This window comes from Chiloscyllium punctatum, chromosome 16 (genome assembly GCF_047496795.1).
Source record: "Chiloscyllium punctatum isolate Juve2018m chromosome 16, sChiPun1.3, whole genome shotgun sequence".
Lineage (NCBI taxonomy): Eukaryota > Metazoa > Chordata > Chondrichthyes > Orectolobiformes > Hemiscylliidae > Chiloscyllium > Chiloscyllium punctatum.
Window position 1 is genome coordinate 78,825,424 of NC_092754.1, and position 10,240 is coordinate 78,835,663.

The window sequence follows — 10,240 nt, forward strand, 5'->3', positions numbered from 1 at the left end:
ATAGATCATAAACCTTTCAATCTTTTTTAATCTTTCTTCCTTGTATGTAGGAGTATTGCTGGAACATTGTAGGATTGTATATGTTCCATCCTGTTTGTAAAAAGGAGACAGGGATAGAATAACAGATCAGATGCATAAAATGCCTTGTAGGGACGTTTCTAGATACTTGAGTAATGCTGCTCGTAGTTTGAAATGCCCTGGTATCAAACCATTTCATAACTTCGAGGCACCATTCAGAGCATTGAAATTGCTGCTCAGGAACAGGGAGAAACAATTCTATCCCCAAGTGCCTTCTATAGAGACATAGGAAGACATAGGCCTTTCGGCCTGTTACAGAGGGACAGGAGGAACTGATCAGCCTCTTGAAACTGTTACCCGTTCAGCTTCTCAGACCAGTATAACAAAAGCAGAGTCAGTTAGCACGATTGCTTAGTTAATGAGAAATAAAATATAAATGCAACATTCTGATTTTGATGGTATTTTACAAAAAAAGCAGAAAGATTTTCAGTCAATACGAACTGATTGGAATGTCAAAAGGCCATTCAGTCCATCAGTTTCATTACACAGGAACAGCTGGTGAGCATAGAGCTGTTAGAGCCTGTTACTCAGTAGCAACAGGAGGAGAGCAAACAGATATTGCAGACAGTTACTCAGGAGCAGCAGGAGGAGGGCACACAGCTATTGGAGCCTGTTACTCAGGGGCAGCAGGAGGAGAGCACACTGGTATTGGTGCCTGTTAGTCAGGAGCAGCAGGAGGAGAGCACACAGCTATTGGAGCCTGTTACTCAGGAGGAGGGCACACAGTTATTGGAGCCTGTTACTCAGGAGCAGCAGGAGGAGAGCACACAGGTATTGGAGCCTGTTACTCAGGGGCAGCAGGAGGATAGCACACAGGTATTGGAGCCTGTTACTCAGGAGCAGCAGGAGGAGAGCACACAGGTATTGGAGCCTGTCACTCAGGGGTAGTAGGAGGAGGGCACACAGCTATTGGAGCCTGTTCCTCAGGAGCAGCAGGAGGAGGGCACACAGCTATTGGAGCCTGTTACTCAGGGGCAGGAGGGTGTGAGCATGCAGCTATTGGTGGCTGTTACTGAAGGGCAACAGGAGGAGAGCACACAGCTATTGGAGCCTTTTACTCAGGGGTAGCAGGAGGAGAGCACACAGGTATTGGAGCCTGTTACTCAGGGGCAGGAGGGTGTGAGCATGCAGCTATTGGAGCCTGTTACTGAAGGGCAACAGGAGGAGAGCACACAGCTATTGGAGCCTGTTACTCAGGAGCAGCAGGAGGAGAGCACACAGTTATTGGAGCCTGTTACTCAGGGGTAGCAGGAGGTTAGCACACAGGTATTGGAGCCTTGACTGAAGGGCAGCAGGAGGTGAGCACACAGGTATTGGAGCCTGTTACTCAGGGGCAGCAGGAGGAGGGCACACAGGTATTGGTGCCTGTTAGTCAGGAGCAGCAGGAGGAGAGCACACAGCTATTGGAGCCTGTTACTCAGGAGGAGGGCACACAGTTATTGGAGCCTGTTACTCAGGAGCAGCAGGAGGAGAGCACACAGGTATTGGAGCCTGTTACTCAGGGGCAGCAGGAGGATAGCACACAGGTATTGGAGCCTGTTACTCAGGAGCAGCAGGAGGAGAGCACACAGGTATTGGAGCCTGTCACTCAGGGGTAGTAGGAGGAGGGCACACAGCTATTGGAGCCTGTTCCTCAGGAGCAGCAGGAGGAGGGCACACAGCTATTGGAGCCTGTTACTCAGGGGCAGGAGGGTGTGAGCATGCAGCTATTGGTGGCTGTTACTGAAGGGCAACAGGAGGAGAGCACACAGCTATTGGAGCCTTTTACTCAGGGGTAGCAGGAGGAGAGCACACAGGTATTGGAGCCTGTTACTCAGGGGCAGGAGGGTGTGAGCATGCAGCTATTGGAGCCTGTTACTGAAGGGCAACAGGAGGAGAGCACACAGCTATTGGAGCCTGTTACTCAGGAGCAGCAGGAGGAGAGCACACAGTTATTGGAGCCTGTTACTCAGGGGTAGCAGGAGGTTAGCACACAGCTATTGGAGCCTGTTACTCAGGGGTAGCAGGAGGTTAGCACACAGGTATTGGAGCCTGTAACTGAAGGGCAGCAGGAGGTGAGCACACAGTTATTGGAGCCTGTTACTCAGGAGCAGCAGGAGGTGAGCACACAGGTATTGGAGCCTGTTACTCAGGGGCAGCAGGAGGTGAGCACACAGCTATTGGAGCCTGTTACTCAGGGGTAGCAGGAGGTTAGCACACAGGTATTGGAGCATGTTACTGAAGGGCAGCAGGCGGATAGCACACAGCTATTGGAGCCTGTTAATCACGGGCAGCAGGTGGAAACAGGAATACAGGAACAGGAGCCAGTCATTAAACTGCTCTCGACTTCGACAGAGGAACAGAAGCGAGTCACTCGACTGCTCGAGCCTGGGACACAGGAACAGGAGGCCATCACTCAACTGCTCGAGACTGGGACACAGGAACAGGAGGGAGTCACTCAACTGCTCGAGACTGGGACACAGGGATAGGAGGCAGTTATTCTCTGATCTGATTGTGATTCCTTCATTCCATTTTTAAGATATTCCCCTCTCTGCAGTCTCTGCTCCTTTTGATGGTCATGTTGCAGATGCTGTCACTACAGTCACCATGAATCATCCAGAGTGGGTCACCAAAGCATCTGGTCTTCCTGAATTTCCACAGCAGCTTAAAGCACAGCCTCCAGGAAACCGTCCCCAGCTTTTCCACTGTCACTCAAGTGCTAGTGAGAAGGCTCTTCTGGATCAGTAACAGTGCAAGCGATTCCTTGTGTTACTGAGCACATGATCAGTAGAGAGTGATTACCACAGGCGTTCAATTGATCGGCGCAGAGCAAGTTAGAAAGGTGTGCATCAAAACTGCTGGAAGTCCACTATCCAACATGGAGCACAGAGCAGGACACCGGGAAGTCAAATAAAACACAAGCTATACTTTTTGAACATTGTTTCTAAGCAGCTTAATGTTGGAAGCTGATGCTCAGTTTAAATTACAACAGTTTAAATACAACAAATGGGACGGATTTGGGAAATAGACGGATGGAGAGAGACTCAGAGTCGGTGTTGCGGATGGATGTGTTCGCATGTTTAAAAATGCTGAAGTGAAGACATTTCGATAGCATCAAGTAACATAGGCGGGTATTTCCGGCAATGGTGAATTAATAGTATACTGGTGTGAGTTCAGACAGAATCATAGACTCTCAGAGATGTACAGCACAGAAACAGACCCTTCAGTCTAACTTGTCCATGCCGATGGGATATCCCAAATTAAACTAGTCCCATTTGCCAGCACTTGGCACATTTCGATGTAAACCCTTCCTCTTCATGTACCCATCCAAATGCCTTTTAAATGTTGTAATCATAACAGGCACCACCACCTCCACTGGTAGCTCATTCCACACATGTACCATTCTGTATTAGAAAAACTTGGTCCTTGGGTCTCACCTGAAATCCATGCACTCTAGTTTTGCGAAAGAGATATGCCTATTAACCCTACATATGCCTCTCATACTCCAAGAAAAATCACCCCAACCTACTCACTCTCTCCCTGCAGCTCAAATCCTGGCAACATCCTTGTAAATCTTTTCTGTCTCCCTTCAAGTTTCACAATATCTTTCTGATAGGAGGGAGACCAGAATTGCATACAATACTCCAAAATAACCGAATTAATGTGCTGTACAGCAGCAGCATGGCCTCCCAATTCATATAGTCAAAGCACTGACCAATAAAGGCAAGCATGCCAAATGGCTGCTACTGTATTCTATCGAACTGTAACACAACTTTCAAGGAATTTTGAACCTACACTCCAAAACCGTTTTGTTCAGCAACACTCCACAGGACCTTACCATTAAGTGTCTACCTCCTGTCCTGATTTGCATTTCCAAAATGCAGTGCCTCACATTTATCTGCACTAAACACCATTCGCTGCTCCTCAGCCGATCAGCCCACCTGATCAAGATCTCGTTTTACTCTGATGTAAACCTTCTGTGTGTCCACAACAACATCAGTTTTGGTGTCATTTGCAAACTAACCAACTATCGCTGCTGTGTTCACATCCAAATGATCTATATAAATCATGAAAAACAGTGGACCCAGCACTGATACTTGTCGCACACCACTGGTTACAGCCCACCAGTTCGAAAAGCAATCCTCCATCACCACCCTCTATCTCCGACCTTCGAGCCAATTTTGTATCCACATGGCTAGTTTTCCATGTGCATTCCATGTGAACTAACCTAGTTAACCAGTCTACCATGTAGAACATTGTCAAATGCCTTAATGAAGTCTATATCGCAATGTACACCTCTGCCTCAATGAATCCTCTTAGTCAGTTTCTTCACAAAATCTCAGTCAATTTCGTGAGACACCATTTCCTGTGCTTAAAGCTACGTTGACGATTCCGTATCAGTCCTTGCCATTCAAAATGCATGCAGACCTTGTGCCTCATAATCCATACCAACAACTTGCCCATCACTGACGTCAGGCTCACCGGCTTTTCCTTACCATCCTTCTTAATGTTTTTAATGTAATGACATCACGTTATCAAACCTCCTACCTTCCTGCACCTCACCTGTGACAATCAATGATACAAGTATCTCAGCATGTGACCCAGCAGTCCCTTCCCTAGCTTCCCACAGAGTTCGAGGTTACAGCTTATCAGGTCCTGGGGACTTTTCCATCTTTACAGGCTTTACGAACAACATCATCTCTTCCTCTGTAATACAGACACTTTTCAAGATGTCACTGTTAATTTCGGAAGCTCCTTAGCTTCCATATCCTTCTGCACAGTAAATACTGATGCAAGGTGCTTGTTTAGTATCGCCTCCATCTCCTGTTGTTCTGCACATCGGAAGCCTTGCTGATCCTTAAGTGACCCAAAACTCTCCCGTGTTACTCTTTCGTCCTTAATCTGTTTGTACAGTACCTTTGAATTCTCCTTAACCCTATTTGTCAAAGCTATCTCAAGCCCCCTTTATGGCCTCCGGATTTCCCTTTTAATTATACTTCTACTGGCGATAGACTCTTCTCGACAGTCACTTTAAATCTGGAATTCAGAGGCTGATGACGATGATATATCTAGTTTTGATTGTTTGAAATACCCAACTAGTTCGCTGATGCCCTTGAAGGAAGCAAACAGCCATCCTTACCTGGTCTAGGTTACATGTGACTCCAGACCCACAACAATATGGTTAACTGTTAACTGCCTCTTGGCAATTAGTGATGGGTAATAAATGCAGTCTAAGCCAGTTAAACTCTCATCCCGTAAATGAATACTGTAAAAACATCGACTCCTGATATCCGTATATGACATTGGCATCCCTCTTACCTCATGACCAGGCCATCAATGTCCCCAATCTGCCAGCAATTCCTTACACCTTCCAGCCTTACCCCTCACCCTAAAAGGGGCATACTGTCTCTGGGCTCTTGATATCTCATTTTTGAAGGCTTCCCACTTCTGAGCTGGCCCCTTATCTGTGAATATCGATTCCAATCCAGTTTGGAAGTTAGAGTCATAGTGTCATAGAGATGTGCAGCATGGAAACAGACCCTTCGGTCCACCTCATCCATGCCGACTAGATATCCCAACCCAATCCAATCCCACCTGCCAGCATCCTGCCCATTTCCCTCCAAACCCTTCCTATTCATGCACTCATCCAAATGCCTCTTAAATGTTGCAATTGTACCAGCTTCCACCACTTCCTCTAGCAGCTCATTCCATACACGTACCACCCTCTGTGTGAAATATTGTCCCTTCAGTCATTTTTATATCCTTCCCCTCTCACCCCAAACCTATACCCTCTCGTACTGGACTCTCGGACCCTAGGGAAAAGACTTTGTCCATTTACCCTATCCAAGTTCTTGCCTAATATAATCAAATTAGCCTTCCTCCAATTTAAAACATTATCTTTTAGATCCACTTCATCCATTTCCATCTCTGTTTTAAAACTAATAGAATTATGAGTACTTGTTCCAAAGTGCTTCCCCACTAATAACTCAATCTCCTGCCCTACCTCGTTTCCCAAGGGTAGGTCAAGTTTATGTCCGTCTCTGTGATGGAGAGCATTGGACAAGCAACTGCAGCTTTGTGACTGTTAGTGGTTTCAACAGAATCTATGACTCACTGGTCTGAATCTAAGAATAATTTGTCTCAGTGACGTTTTCATTGAATGTGACAGATGGATTGTCTGTACGAGGCTGAGCAAGTTTCTGGTGCTATCTTATCAAACTCACCTCATTAACTACCCACTCCACCCCATGGTGTCCCTCTTATTCAATACCAGCCCGATTCTCACACCCATCATGGCTGGAGGTACTCACCATCGCTCGGATGCCCCTGGATATTCCGTGATCTCTGGCACTGGTGCCATCTTCAAAAGGCCAATGGGCAGACGGTTGAGCTTTCTTAGTTAGAATTTGCCTTGCACAGTTTACCCTGAGCATGGCAGATAAGGGACAATTACAACACGGTTTTTTGAACAGGGGTTTGGAAGACCTGGTGGATGGGCTAGTAGAGAGTTAGACCATTCTCTTCCCAGAGGGACCCATACCACCAGACCCCCTGAGCATTGTCCGAGCTCACCACCCAGCTCAGTGCTGTATCTGCGGTCTGAGGAAATGTATAGCAATACAGGACAAGCATCAATAACCTTCCCCACTCTGTCAGGGTAAGGGTCACTGTATTCTCTCTGCTCCCTCGCACTCACTGTATATTTGTTATCGCACCAACCACCGAACTAGGCTCATGCTCCACCACTCTCACTCTTGCACCTTCTCTCCCTTTCTCTCTCTCCTATTTTCCCTCCACTATACCACCCACACTAATAACGCAACATGGCCGTAACACTATGGACTAACTCCCTCCTGACACCTCACCATTTCCCCTGCCACACCTACACCAGAACTAAGAGCAGGGCCACCCAGTGCAACCTTCCCTCCCTCCCTCCTTTTGTACCATTCCAGGAGAAACAGCCTGCAATAGGACAGAAATGGTCAAGCCGGGTTGTGGAGTGCCCGATATCCGCTCCCTCATGCCACCACCACATGGGGACGACCCTGCTACGAGTTGGAGAGGACCGGGATGCCTCGTGTGGAGATTCTGAAACATCCACATCTCACCAAACGAGTAAGGAGCAATGTTCAGTGAAGGGCAATTCTCACTTTAAACCCACTGGCAGTTCCGTTTCCCCCGGCACAACGTAGAAGCCGTGGCCCTGATGCCATCTCTCTTTTGTGTCGAGCTGGTATAAATGGAAACTCCACCATCTCGGTGGCCGGAGGGTGGGCTCACAACACATCGTCACCATTACCTCCCAGGAAGGGAGCACGGAGGCTCCCTCCTATACCTCCTCCTGTAAAAAGCTCAAATACTGAAAATAATCTGTGACATTTACTGCTCTCCTCCCTTGTCCTGCCATGTCCAATAATCTGTCCTCATATATATCCAGCATCCTGTGCTCCTGCAGCCCTTTTATAACTGTACAGATATTTTATATTGTCTGTCAATGTTATTCCTACCAAAGTGCATCATCTCACACTGCTCTGCATTGATGCTCATCTGCCATAAAACAGAACACTACACCAATTTGTCACTGCCCTTTTGGAGTTCCACACTGTCCTCCACACACTTTACAATTCTTCCAGGTTTGGTTTCGGCAAGCAATGAAATTGTCCTAAAATCACTCTCCACTAATACTTACTGACTCTCTCACTAGTGTGAACAAGCACAATACAAAAACACTCACCATGAACAGACTGAAAAAAACTGACACATTCCAGAGTCCAAGTGATATATTGACAAAGTTACCGGAGCAAGAGAAATACTGACAGACACTCCATGTCTGTATTAGTGTCAGTGTATGAGTGAGTGTCTCTATGTCTCTGTGTTCGTGTGTGTTTAACTGTGTGTATCAGTGTAGGGCGAGTCTGGAAGTCACTGTGGTGTTAATGTGATGTACTATCCCCCTGACATGAGTTTCTGAGGAAGGGGTACTCAACCCAAAACATTAACTTCCATTTCTGCCCACAGATGGTGACCGACTTGCTGAGCTTTCTGTCGCTCTCAGACTCTGCTGGTCTCCCCACCCCTCTGTACAGGTGGTAATGGAGGGCGAAAATCATAGGGATTCAGTTTCGGAAGGACAGAGGGAATGTATCAGCTCACAGCACCATCCAAACTGAGAGCACCATCAACACACATATACGCACACACACACACTACAAACACGCACACACACACAGGCATGTACACACATAGAGCTGCACACAGACGCTCATGCACAGATACACAATACTTATAGCCACCGCCACACACACTTACACACACACTACAAACGTGTGCACACACAGAGACACTTGCACACAGACATATACAGCTGCACACAGACACTCACATACAGATTCACATACCTATAGCCACCCTACACACGCACTTACAAATGCACACACACACGCGACACACACTGAGATGCAGAGAGCCACACACACAAAGAGACATACACACACCCATGACACACACACACACGCACACAAAATGCTTACACTCATGCAGATATATATACATACATGCACACATACGCATGCACTCAGACAGACACACACACACACCCGCAGAACACACACAGACACAGATTTCATTCGTTTCTTCATTCCAACCCCACACCAGAACTTATCCCAGATCCATCCTTCCAACTCGGCACCTCCCTCTTGAACTGTGCTACCTGTCCGTCTTCATTCCCACTATCCACTTCACTCTTTGCTCCAACCTATCACCTTCACTCCACCATCATTTATTTGTCGCCTTCCCAGCTGCCTTACCCAAGCACCATCCCCTTCCATTTATCGTTCGGCCCACATAGTCCACAAGCCTCGTTACTAATGATGAGATTATGCTCGAAATTCCAACTTTCATGCTCTTTGGATGCTGCCTGAAATTCTGTGCTTTTCCAGCACCACACTCTTTGACATAGACACACACGCACCCACAGACACAGAAACACACACACAGACACACAAACACAGAAACACACACACAGACACACACACACACAAACACAAAGACAACCATGCTTCCCACGCTCGAAAACATCCACACTCCCCACACAGAGACACCCACACTGCCCACACACACACACACATACTCACACACAGACAGGCATACACACTCAAACAAACATGCACACTAACACACACAGACACCCACCCTCCCCACAAATGCACATTTACTCTCATACACGGACAGACACACTCAGCCAGACACACAACTAACATATATGCAGACACGCAAAAAGCACATGTACGTACATACATGCACAAAGGAACACACAGACAGAAACACAGACACACACACACAGGCACACAGATACATACTGATATGCACATACACTGGCAAACAGACAGAGGCATACACACATTGACACATAGAAAACACCCTTACAAGCCCCCTACACACAGACACCCAAACTCCTCACACACACGCAGAATCACTGATACACAGAGACACACAATCACTCGCACACACACAAAACAAGCACATATTATCACACAGACACACAGAGATGCACAGAGACATGCACACACCGACACACACCAACACAGACATACAGGCATGCACACACAGAGGCAGACATACATTGACACATGTACACACACAGTGACAAGATCCATTGAATCGGATTCCGTGAAAAACAGAAGCCGATGGAATGAAAAGTGCCATGAGAGCGAGAATATAACATTATATGTGAGGAAGTTGTTTTCCAGACTCGAGGAGAGTGCACAATGCTGTTTCCAGGGATCAATATCTGGATATGTAGACAGAATTAGCATCGGCTGTTATTGTACTGCATCTTTTGTACAATGTTGCAAAAGCACAGGCCTTTTCTATAGAGGGGACAACTTCAAAATCCTCAATGATGCAAAACACACAAATGAGGTGAACAACAAAGCAACCGCAGAAACTCGTGTTACGTCATGGGGTGAACGCCCTGGCTCAACCTTTGCTCAAATTCGCTCTCTGTCAAATTCCTGAGCCAGAGTTTCGAACACTGAATGGTCTATGTTAATAAACACTGCTCAAATCTCACAACTTCAGTATTTAATACGCCCCTACATGTATGTCTGACAACAGTAATTGCTCCCTCACTGTGTTACTTCAGCACACGTAGAGAAAAAATAAACGTGAGAACAACAGTCAC